Below are 12,157 nucleotides of genomic sequence, written 5' to 3'. Positions count from 1 at the left end.
TGCCTTAGTTTTTAGCAAATTGTTTTATTGTTCGAACGTGTGGGCCAACTGCTCGAAGTTAAATATCGACAAACTACAATCGGTACAAAACTTTGCGTGTAGAATAGTAAGTGGAATTCGGAAATATGATCATGTTACGCCTGAACTGAAACGCCTTAAGTGGCTTCCAGTATCCAGTCAGCTTTATTATCGAAATACCATTTTGGCTTTTAAATGTATGAATTGTCGTGCCCCTGAATACCTGAGCACTATTTTCACCAAACGTTCTGATGTAAATAGTTATACAACCAGGAGTTCCCAATTTTTAAATATCCCTCTTTTTAAAACTGCCTCTGGACAGAGAACTTTTTATTACCGAACTGTTAGCATATGGAATTCCTTGGAATCTAATTTGAAACTTTGTAGCAACGAAATAATCTTTAAGAAGCGTTTAAGGAACAAACTGCTAAGGGATTTTTTAGGAAGTGATTGATATCGTGATAAGTAGTTATGTAATTGATAGTGATGATTGGTTATTTTAATCTTGTAAATAATTTAAATAATTATGTAAATTATTATTTTATAATTATTATTGTTCCTGAAAAGCCCCTTTGGGGAGGTTCAATAAAGTATGTATGTATGTATGTAAGTAAAGCAACTATATTTAACGTCGATAACTCGTAACAGTAGTTAGCTAGATTAAGCACCGCGAAAACGGCGAACACTGAACGTCGGCTAGCCGTATGTTGTTTGCCGTTCCGCCCGCGATGTTCGTCTGTTTAAGCTTCCCGGCGACACGGTATTAACTAAATGTTCGTTCAAAAAGAAACTTTTTCAACTTATTGTTTAAAATATTAACTGAAATACAGTTACAGTTCAGTACAGGCCAGGCCCATATTTCTTAATTTTCCTAAGGCAAATGTTCTCGGTCGACATTTACTGCGATTAGGAAAAATGGATACAGAGAAGTTATGTATTTGCCGCTTGAATTTGAAACTCTTTTAGCTTTATAAGCAGTTCATGTAGAAGTAGGATGATAAACGAAGCTTAGCTATAAAAGCAAGTGATCAAAATGGAGAAATAGTTGGTAAAAATGGGCCACAAATACTCACGTCTTGGCGTTCCCTACAAACGGGAAAAATGTCCTCCTCGAGTAGAAACGGCGGCCAGCAAACGGCAAACGCGGGAAATGTCAGGTCACGTGACCCTCCCTGCCGTTCGCGGGAAAAAATTACTCGTTGCTTAATCTCTCTAGTAATTCAACTAACAAACTTGAGGCCGACGGTGCGCTCATTTTACTTCCCCCTCTCCATCAGTGCTCCGTTTTACGAGTATTTAAAGCTACTTGAGCAACACTCACAGGAAAGAAGTCGAAAAAAGGATGTGAGATCCGAGAATCGAACTGAGGACCTCTTGCACCAAGGCCGCGCACTAACCGACTGTGCCATCCTTGATCCGCAAGTTCTAAACTGGGAATAGTGAAAATCGAAACGCCAGCGCAATTTGACAATCACAGCCGACCTGAGCAGAGCTGGAGGAGCACGGTTAATGCTCATATAAACATCAGGAGGAGTCCCTTTTAGTCTAAGAGCGAACCAACTGTTTACAGCAATAATAAAGTAATGTACCTTTTCGATGTTGACTCGGAGGTAATCGGAAAGAACTTGAGTACCCCTTTGCAGGAGTCGAACCTACGTGACGACCCCTGTAGGCGTAAACTGGGTTGCCTGTAGTGCATGTTACACAAAAACAGTTGGCACTGAGTTGGGCGGTATTGAAGGCGCGGAAACTTGATTCTCCCAGGAGTAATGCTGGCTGAGCCAATCCGAAAATAACAAAGAAAAAAGAATAGGAACCCAACAGGTACTTCTGGAAACTCGTACAATGGAAGAAGCAGGCCAGGGGATCGAGCTCGAATGCGGCATATTTCTCATCATACCCAGAGCTGCTCAGTCCGGAAACGAAACACTACTTAGTTTTGTTTCGTTTCCTCAGAAACGAAACGTATCTATTTTGACTTCAGGATAAACTATTTACACAGTGAGGTGTAGTGGCCAATCAAGCGAGAGTTTGCGTCTTAGCGGTGTTAGTTTCAGAAGGTGCGAAAACGAGGCTTTCGGGTCAAAACAAGAATTTAGCATTTCTTATCGTAGGACTGTGTGATTTCTTGATTCTCGACTGTTTTCTTTGCTTTTTTTTTGGAGTGGAGTAGTTTGAGATTTGTGTGGCCTATTTTTATCGTGAAGACTATGGAAAGGCACAATATAGCATGTTTGTAGGGGACGAGGTAGTGTTATATTTGTGAGCCAAGTCAACCCACAGTGTAATCGAACAGACTAATATTTCAATACGCACAGTTTATTTCGGAATTTCCTGTAACTTGTAGCAATAAAAAACTTGAACTCTTCGACTCAAAACAGGAAATAGAAGTTTATGAACGTGAATTCCTTAATTGAGCCCGGTGGCTGAGTGTTCTTGTGTATTCTTCCGTCTTCGTATGTAATTCAAACCACAACCTTGGACAAAAGTAGCTGAGACATACCTCAAGTTTAGACCATTAGACAATAACTACGATAAAAGGCCTAAAATAGCCCCTCCCCCTTCTAGACCCAAAGCAAAGTTGTTTACAAGAAGCGCAAATCAAACCACATTTGTTTTCCTATGGAGAGACGAATAGAGAGAGTGTCAACAATTTTGTCCAGGATTGTAGCTTGAACATACAATAAACAGAAAACTACTAAACTCTGATCTAAGGCGAATCACGCGATAAACGAAGATCGAATAAAGAACAAATAAAAGGTACTTTAACCAAACGATGTACACCTAACTGGACAATTTTCAACTTACTTTAATCTCCGAGATGTCCAGTGATTCCTTACATTTTGATTCGTGTGAGATGATCTCTTCCTTTCCAGATAATAAAAGGAGTGACTTGTGCTGTGAGGGCTAGATATAATTAAGTTACTCTTACAGGGAAACAAATGATGATTTGAGTACAACACACAAGAAACATGAGCCCCAAGAAACTACAAAATTCGAAATTTATGTCGTAATGAAAGCGTGTGAAATCTAACAGCAGTGTTAATCGAAGTAACAACCCCAAATGTGGGAAGCTATCGAGGGCAGCTTCCATTCAACAACTGTAGTTTCTCCTCTTCTGGATAGGAAATCTTTTTTTTTTTTTCTCGCATTTCCCGCGTTGAATCTCTTTATGCTCTTCTCTCAATCTAATCGGATTTGACACGAAAGTCTCGCTTCCGCGCGCTCTCAAACGGACACCGCTGAAATTGTGAATACCCAAACATCCAATTAAACATTTATCAAATATATAGATTTAGCCAAGTCTAAAAGCGGAGCTCCCTTATTCTTACTGCCTGTAGGGTTAGCGAAAATAAAAGGTTTCGAATTGTCCACGTTTTGATGTTTCCGGCTGCTGCTTTAATAATTAAATAATTTTCTTTGCTTTCTTCTATAGAAAAGTTCGTTGCCTAACTGGTGAATTCCAGGGTAAATTAAAAAAAAAACCGATATCGCATGAATCACGAAGCGATGAGTACGATATCGGCTTTTCGAGTGAAATTTACTTTGCAATTCACCAGTTTGGCAAGGAGTTTTTCTCGAACCCGCATGAGTTTTAAAGGAAAACAAGCACACCCTCAGCCACAACAACACTCAAACACTTAACGTTTAGGTGCTTTAAACAAACCTCTGAAAAATGAAATTTTCCCCTAATTTTACGAGAGCTTATTGCGATTACGTGTTTATAACATAAGGACAAAGTTTTCTTGTCTCTGTAGAGGCACATAGAAAACCAGTTGGGCAAACGGATTAAAAAGCATTCAAGTTGTTCGATCGCATTATAGAGCAAAACAAACAAACAAATCAACTTTTTCTTTATGTCCAAAAGAGAACAGATGATTGTTTTTTTACTTCCAGTTGACAAAAAAATTCGATTTTCATTCCTGAACAAAGGAAAAACCGATTAAACCACTTTTTGAAAATAACAAACGGTTTATTGCCCAAGGAAAGAATAAGAATAAGAAGAAGAATTCGGTTAAACCAAGAGATTAAGAAGAAAGAATAAGAGTGGCTACAGAAAGCTTAATAACGACCCAGAATCCCGGTTGACCAACGGCACGGCAAAAGATCTCTCAACTGAACTGCACGGCTTTGCTTGGATCGATGGGATTTTCGTCATCGAATTTGTCGTCATTTTTATTATAAACGCTTACACGATCACCGTCTTTGCAGGAAACCAAAACTTATGCAAGCGAACGACCTATCTGATCATAAATCTCACCGTAGCGGATTTACTGTCGGGAGCAGTTTCAGGACCCTTGGAATTATTCTACATGAATCGGACATCGGACCTCTAGCCTGGTTTTAGCTGGCAAAAATTGAGTAGCGTGACATTTCTGAGCATGTTTTACCATATCCACCTTGACTAATCTTTCTTTAATCTCCTTAGAACGCCTTCATGCAACAGTTTATCCGTTTCGGCATTGTTCAATTGGGAAAAACGTGTATTTTAAAGCCATTATTTTCGGTTGGCTTTTATCTTCCCGTGTGTGGATGCTGCTCTTTTTGTCTTTATGCCGGTTAATTTTTTTTACGCCTGGGCATCACATATCGTGTTTGCTCTTCTGATAGTCTCGTTCTCTTTCATAATTATCATAAACAACGTCCACAAACATCCTCCTCCAATGCCTTATGGCACAGTTGCTGATTCTGGTACCAAATTATCATTAACACTTTTTATAGTAATTGTTGTATCTGTGGTGACGACTCTGCCGTGGGCTTTATATGCAGCCATCAAGCCTATGTATATTTGGAACAGCAAGCCCCAAACTGAGAGTGGGTTCACCATCATAAACTACATCGTCCATGGACTCTACTATGCGTGTTCAATTGCAAATCCATTGATTTATGCCATAGGAATGAAACGGTTTAGGAAAGCGGTGATCAAAGGAATCCCCTGCAAGAGGTCAGTGGATGAATCAACTTAATCAAGCAATTGAACTTGACGCAGACTAACGCTTGGGATCGTAACAATCTTCTTCCCAAGATCTCTCCTAAACAAAGGAAGAGCGTAAGATTATAGCAATAGTACTAGTGTAGCACGTGCATTAGGAGTGCGGGTTTTTCGTGTGCGTCATTAAACAAATGAATGAGGCACATGAATGGGCCCTGACCAATCTCTCCCAAGGATCTCCACTTGATAGGCGAGGCTGCTGTTGAAGGGCTCTTTGTTGCTTCAGTTTGCAAACGTAGCATAGACAAATCCATTGTTCCTTTACAATGGAAAACTTCGAGGATGGACATTATCTACAAGAAAGGTGACCGCTCAGACAGGACCAAATATAGTCCCCTACAGATGCCATACGCTCCCAGTAAATTGCTGGCGGCCTTGTGTGTGCTTTACAACCGAAATTGGCCACATAAGTGATAATCAATGGGGATCTTGCCGAGGAGGGGCTTCTAATATATTTAACTGAAACTTGGAGAAACGCAGTTAACGATGGGAAGTGGTTGGCGTGGTGTTCATCGACATCCAGAGGGCTCTTGATAACTGTCCACTCCATACGTTGATACAAACTAAAGGGCTATTGGTCTAACTGGAAATAGGCTTAAATGGATATGCTAAGGCATAGAAAACAGTTTGCTGCGGCTAGTGGCAACAAGTCAGTTTAACGTGATGCACCAAAAGGCTCCTTAATGGGACCATTAAGGCACAACCACGTAGAGCCCCTCTGCAAATCGTTCCGAAGCAAGGACAATCAAGTAAAAAGACTAAGGTGTTTACTAACTAACACACGTAAAACTATTTACTTCTCTAGTATTGTACCCACTGTTACATACTGTAATCTAGTGTGGGGTACATCCTCACCATCCCTGGTCAATGAAATAGATCACACAAATGCAGGAGCAGCTAAAATAGTATTTAGATTACGTAATGATATTTCTGACAAGGATGCTTTTGCAGGCACTCGTTGGCCATCTATCAGTGACCTGTACAAGATGAAGCTTTTTAACGCTTATGAACAGTGTGCACACTAACCAGCCAAAATTTCAAGTTTGGTTAGCCATAGTTTACTTCATAAATACACGCTACGTAACAGAAATAACTCCACAGTACCGCGTTGTTAATCAGTTTTAACTTGGGCAGAACCACATTAGCATACAGAGGACCAATGGCTTGGAACCTCCTTACGGAACAATTAAAAACTCTCCTATCACTACAACGCTTTAAGTCATAACTAAAGAATAAAATGGGACCTGGTTACAAATATCAGTTTCTCAAAGGAAGCCTGTCTCAATAACAACAAACACTCTGACTTTTCATTCTATTAACCTTTTTTAAATTTTATTCATTTCATTAGTTTTTCCTCGAGCCTCATTTTAGTGTTTTAACTTTTATGTTTTTTGCTTCAACTTCTTTTTAATGTTTTAACCTAGTGATTTTAGTACAAGTAAATAGCTTCTTCATTTAATATTCTTTTTAGCATTCAGATAATTGCATTTGTATAATGATGTACTTGTAAATATTTAGCAAGTCCACATCAGCGTATGCTGCCTTTAATTCAGCCTGCTTTACCAAACAAAGCATGTATGCATGGGCTCAGAATCGCGAACATTCGCACACCCGTGCGTATTGTAATACAAAGGTATCTGAATGAAAGGACTGTAGAATCTAAGTGCGGGTTATTGACCAAGCATGGTAGTGATCCCCGCACTTTTCTGAAAAATGTAAGGAATTGTTGTGAAATTTTGTGAAAGGAGAAAAACAGATTTAGGATCCATTCCAGCACACCTTATGAGTTCTGTGTAAACTAGACACCAAATGCCTTTTCACTTGGGATGCTTCGTTTCTTTGGAAAATAGTCAAATCCATTGTAATAGTAAAAAATCAAAAACTATAGGAAAAGGTCCCTCGTGTTAATCCTCAGAGGCCTATTTCGGCCAACATCGAAACCGACTGTGCGGATTCAAATATGAAATATCCCACAGTCAATATTTTCTTGTTACTGAGTTTTTCCAGTCAACATCAGGGTAACCGGGAGCGAATCCAGAAACTAAAATTAAGGTTAGCTTTTCTTGCTGTTAATAAAATACAACGTTCATCCATTTGTGTATCCATATTTTTCCTTTAGCAGCCCACATTGGTCTCTTTGGGATTTTTTTTACGTTCAAAAATACCATTGCAACCGGCGAACGACCGACAGTTTTTTTCTGTACATGAAAAAAAAAAAACATCCACAACAAATTCAAAATAACCATTGATTAATTTTTTTTTCCCTATCGGTCCCTGAAAATGGAGCGCTCAAGTACTTTTCTTGTAGGATTCGTAGAAGGCCACCATTTTCATCGATCGCTGTGAACTTTGGCGTGTTGACAGGAGAGATAAGGCCCCAGTTTCCCTAGAATCTCGTCTTTGTAGCTTTTATTACGCTTACATGAAGGGCATTTCGCTTCAGGCCGTTCTGAAGCCCCGGGAAGGCGAAATTTTGTTTCGGTCGCCGAGCGGCCAAAAAATTGTACTAAATACATCGGAAATGATAAACGAAAGGATTTTGGTTCACTGGATGGAATTTCAAGCCTTGAAATCGCTGAAAAGGTAAAATTATTTTCTTACTGATGATTTCGCTTCGCCCAGCCTCGTGATGTTGTTATCGCACAGAATTGTGTTTTCCCTCAAAATATTCACTTGTTTTCGCTCCAAATCTTACATGTTTACCTTGATTACATGTCCAGCGAATTATTTTATCCTCCGGGATGAATGTTCTGTCGAAAAATCAGTAATTTGGGTGGTTTTTGGCCAATAGAGGTTAATTATACATCCATCCCATAAATGGCGGACGACACGGCCAACCTGGGCCGAGTAGCGCGAGAACGAGGCTAGTTAGTCTCTAGAAGAACGGTTTCGATCACGCCCTCTTACTGTTGCGTGCCTGAATGCAATAAAAAAGTCACAGGGATGAGAAAAACATAAAAATATCACATTTCAAATTTCCTACAGATGACACTAGACGTAAGCAATGGTTGCATACGATAAGGAGAGATGAGGGAAAGTACTTTCGCGTTACAAAGAAGACATAGGTCTGCTCTCGACATTTCAAGCTGAGTGATTGAGTGATTTGGGAAAGTCGCTCAATGGAAGGGTCCATGTCAAGAATAATGTGGTGCCCTCAAAGTTCAAATGGTGTCCGGAATCACCGGAAAAAGAAAGAAAGGCTCCGGCGGCGGCGGGTCTAATTTGCAAGTCGCAGGTCGCAGGTGGCGGGTTGCAGGTCATTGTTTCACCAATACAGAAAGGATCCTAAACATTCTTAAAAGCTAACCTTAGGCCTAATTACGCCTAAACAAACGTTTTTAGGCCTAAGGTTAGCTTTTATGAATGTTTAGGATACTTTCTGTATTGGTGAAACAATGACCTGCAACCCGCGACCTGCAACCTGCAAATTAGACCCGCCGCTCCAGCGGTACGACTTCCCTTAAAAACTACGGCAGAAACAGAGAACACGAAGCCGTCTACCAGCGCCGTGACATGTTGTTTTTCAGATTTAGTGAATGAAAGTGAAACCGTCCAAAAGGCATATGCGGATGAACCAAAGCAAGATGCCATGGGTAAAAGACTGGATCAAAGGAGGTAGCCTGAATACCTTGAGCACAAACTTTTAAGCACTGAAAAAAAGCTTTATGAGGCCGAAAAACGGATAATTGCGCTGGAAAACGAAAGCACTGTTCTCCTTGAGAAGCTAACGGCAGCGGAGAGAAACCTTAAACGTATGACCGAGCGCGTGTTTGATTCATTTAAAAGTGACGAAAACATCTCTTTCTATACAAGTTTTCCTAAATATGCCACCTTCGTAGCCACTTATGAATTTCTCAATCCAGGCGTTCATGGGGAAAACATAAGATACTGCTCTTCTTCTGAACGAGCTTTACCAGCTGAGTTCTATGATGACGTGGAAGAAGAGGACTAAGAAACAGAAAAACAGAACGCCAAAAAGGGAAGACAAAAAAGGCTAAAACCAGTTGAGGATTTTTTTTATGGTAATGTGTCGCCCTCGAAGAGGATTTGCTTTGCAGCACCTTTCCCATATTTGGAATTGCAACATCACCTGTCAGCCGAATCTTTACTGCTTAGATTAACTTTATGTACCTTACGTTTGCTTAGATAAACATCTGGCCATCTAGAGAGGTTATTGTAAAAACTATGGCAGAAGTATTCAAGGATAAGTATCCTTCAAAGCGTGTTATTATAGCCTGCACTGAAATAAGGTGCAAAATGCCTAGTAGTCTACTACTGAACACTGAACTATTCAGTTCCTATAAAAACAACACGACACTTAAAGGCTTGATTGGAATTGCCCCGAAGGCTGCTGTTACCTTCATAAGCCAGCTGTAATCAGGCAGCATCTAGGATCGAGAAATTGTCATTCGCAGTGGTTTTCTGGCTCAAAAATTCAGTGAAGGAGACTGTCATGGCGGACAAGGGCTTTACTATTCAGAATCTCTTGCCACTGGGTACGAGCCTCAACATCCCTCCATTTCTCGGACAAAATGAGCAAATGACTCCTGAGAATGTTATAAGAACCCAAGAAATTCCCAGTGTACGAATTCATGTCGAACGAGCCATAAACAGGATAAAGAACCACAAAATTTGGAATGGAGTAATTCCCTTAGGTTCACTTGGTCTTGTCAATCAGATGTGGAGTATTTGTTGTTTTTTAAGTAATTTACAGGACCCCCTCATCTCTACCTGATTCATGAAAGTGCAAGTTGAACAAAACTTTACCCTGCGCACTAAATGTATTCATTAAAACAGCTCACTCTTCACTCTGTTATTGTATGTTTTTGTATTCAATTGCCAAGGAATGGATAGTTTTGATGGGAAAATATAATTGGGTTCCTAGTTGATTTCCCTTTGATTCACCACCACCCCCACCCTTTCTCAGCAACAGAAGAAAATAATCTCTTCTGATTGTCAATTATTTATTTATAAAAACTGTTGTCTTGAGATGTGTAGTTGCTCTTTATTTATAAACAGATAAGAGCAATATCTGACTTGCTACCCCGGTTCCTTTCCTATACTGTTCAAATCTAAGACTCAGAGTCAAAACTAAAAATAACAACAAGCAAAAGGAAACAAAAGATTTGGTGTTCTATACATCAAAATAACCACTCTATTCATTACATATAATGCAGACACACCTTTCAACTTTATTGGGGCAAGATGGGATTCAGCCCCAGAATACAGAATCACTGAAATGGTAAACCATGGTTAAAATTAGCATTAAAGGCACAGTATTTTGTTAAGTGATTATGCACAAAATTCAGTAGCAGCTGTGGAAATGATCAAGGAAGTAACTCTTCAGCTTATTCTTTATACTTGCCTAGTATACATGGACATGGACGGGATTCAGTGCTCATGCCTTTGCTGGTGTAAACAATGAAGTCACACCATTTACACTGCGTTGCACTTAACTTTCCTTGTACTTGTGCATACTAATGATGTTTGCGCTTAAGTCTAGGCTCTCCATCAACAATTTCTAAAACGAAATTCGGGTCAGAACATGCCTCTACAGGTGTAACTCTAAATTTCAATTCAGGACATTTAATTTCAGCTAATCCGTAAGGACCTCTGCATCCAGTGTCAATAACTTTACCATTAGGCGAAGCACCAAGGATTGGTAAGTCTTGGAATACAACAAACCATGATTTCAACACTTGAACTGGTTTTCGAGTAGGAAACATGTACTTTTCGTATTGCATTAGGGCCACTGACTCGTAATTTTTACGATGAGCAGTATGCCTAGAGGAAAAAGGCTTTGGATGTAACATGTTCTGTAAAAGGATGGAATGATTTCTTTTTCTGTTCATTATTAGTCCGAAATTGGAGGCAGTAATCCTATATTTCCTTCATTTTTCCATGCTTCTGAATCAGCTTGTGCAGTAGTTTTTTTTTCAATTTCATTCAGTTTGCTCTTGTCAACTGTCAGGCGCTCTAGAAGTTTCTTTTCCAATTCACCAATTTCATTAGGGTACTGGAATTTTGGTACATCATCAAGAGGAAACTGTGGAAAATCTGAATAAATAGGCCTTTGCAGACTTGAATCAATTCAAGGTATGGAGTTTATATCACAAAACACTTGAAAATTGGACTGAGGAATTTGCCAAATCTAGTTTCAATTCTGTCACTATCTTTTGTTTTCGGGTTCATAATCTGTACTAATGGCATAGCAGGATTAATCTGAAGGAGCTGCTCTTTGAATTTAACTTCATCAACATACTGAGTTCTCAAATTATTTCTGGCTTCATACAGAAGGAAACTTACCCCAGGCTCTTTGGAGGAATCTGAGCTGTTCTCTTTACTGAACTTTCCATAACAGGCTGGGGTTATATGGTATCACCTCTCCCAATTCGGTGCCACAACTGAAAAGTTGAAGTACAGTCCTTTGTGGGTTGCATGTCATCCTCCTTAAGTTCACTAACATCCTTGCACCATTAATACTTAATTTCCATATTTTCATAAGCAGAGCTCATGTGTGGTTACAAAAACCTATCTGGCCCGCAACACAAGTGCATGAAGCATTTCTAGCTTCTCCAGAGACCAAATCTAGGGCTACCCTTAAACTGTGCGGCGGGTCGTTCTTCCTGAAACTATGATGGCACGTGGACCTAACAAAAAAGTGCACTTGATCGCTCGCAAGCGATATATCGCTTAAATATTCATCTTCTAAAAACGTTTTTGCCTTTCCTATGCTGGTCGGGACTGAGTGTGCCTTGCTATGTGGATCGATGTGCTTTCCAGATTTTGATATGTGCATATTCATTTCAGCCCCGGTGAACATGGGCATACGCAACAGGCTTGAAGACCAGCCCTCTGAAGGATATTTTATTGACCGTATTGGTGATGAAGCGCCGCGGTTCACATAACAGTTTTGCCTTTCTTTTTTCTTTGTATAAATTTGATTCTGATCTTGGTCAATGATGTTCTTGTCACGGCCACTTGAAATGTATTCTGCCAATCTACGGTTTTGAGAGACATTATAGCAATCGATCGAATTATGTTGAGCCCTACAGCAATTCTAAGTTGCAAAATAGCACCAAATTGGTTTTAAAAAACTTTGAAAGAAGTGAAAATTCTTAGTTTATGCAGTTTATTACTTTAAAA

At 39.7% G+C, this 12,157-nt stretch overlaps 1 protein-coding gene across 1 annotated transcript in view; it reads left to right on the top strand.

The window, feature by feature from the left end:
- The window catches only part of LOC138043325 (CUE domain-containing protein 1-like), a 153,737-nt gene extending 141,810 nt beyond the window's left edge, over window positions 1-11,927 (top strand). The window contains exon 8 of the mRNA XM_068889560.1: window positions 11,918-11,927. The gene's annotated coding sequence lies outside the window, so the exon portion shown is untranslated. The remainder of the gene's footprint in view (window positions 1-11,917) is intronic.
- The last annotated feature ends 230 nt before the right edge of the window (window positions 11,928-12,157 follow it).

The sequence above is a fragment of the Montipora capricornis genome, chromosome 3 (genome assembly GCF_036669925.1).
Source record: "Montipora capricornis isolate CH-2021 chromosome 3, ASM3666992v2, whole genome shotgun sequence".
Classification (NCBI taxonomy): domain Eukaryota; kingdom Metazoa; phylum Cnidaria; class Anthozoa; order Scleractinia; family Acroporidae; genus Montipora; species Montipora capricornis.
The sequence above is the reverse complement of the archived record's forward strand: the minus strand, read 5'-3'. Positions and strand labels throughout refer to the sequence as shown.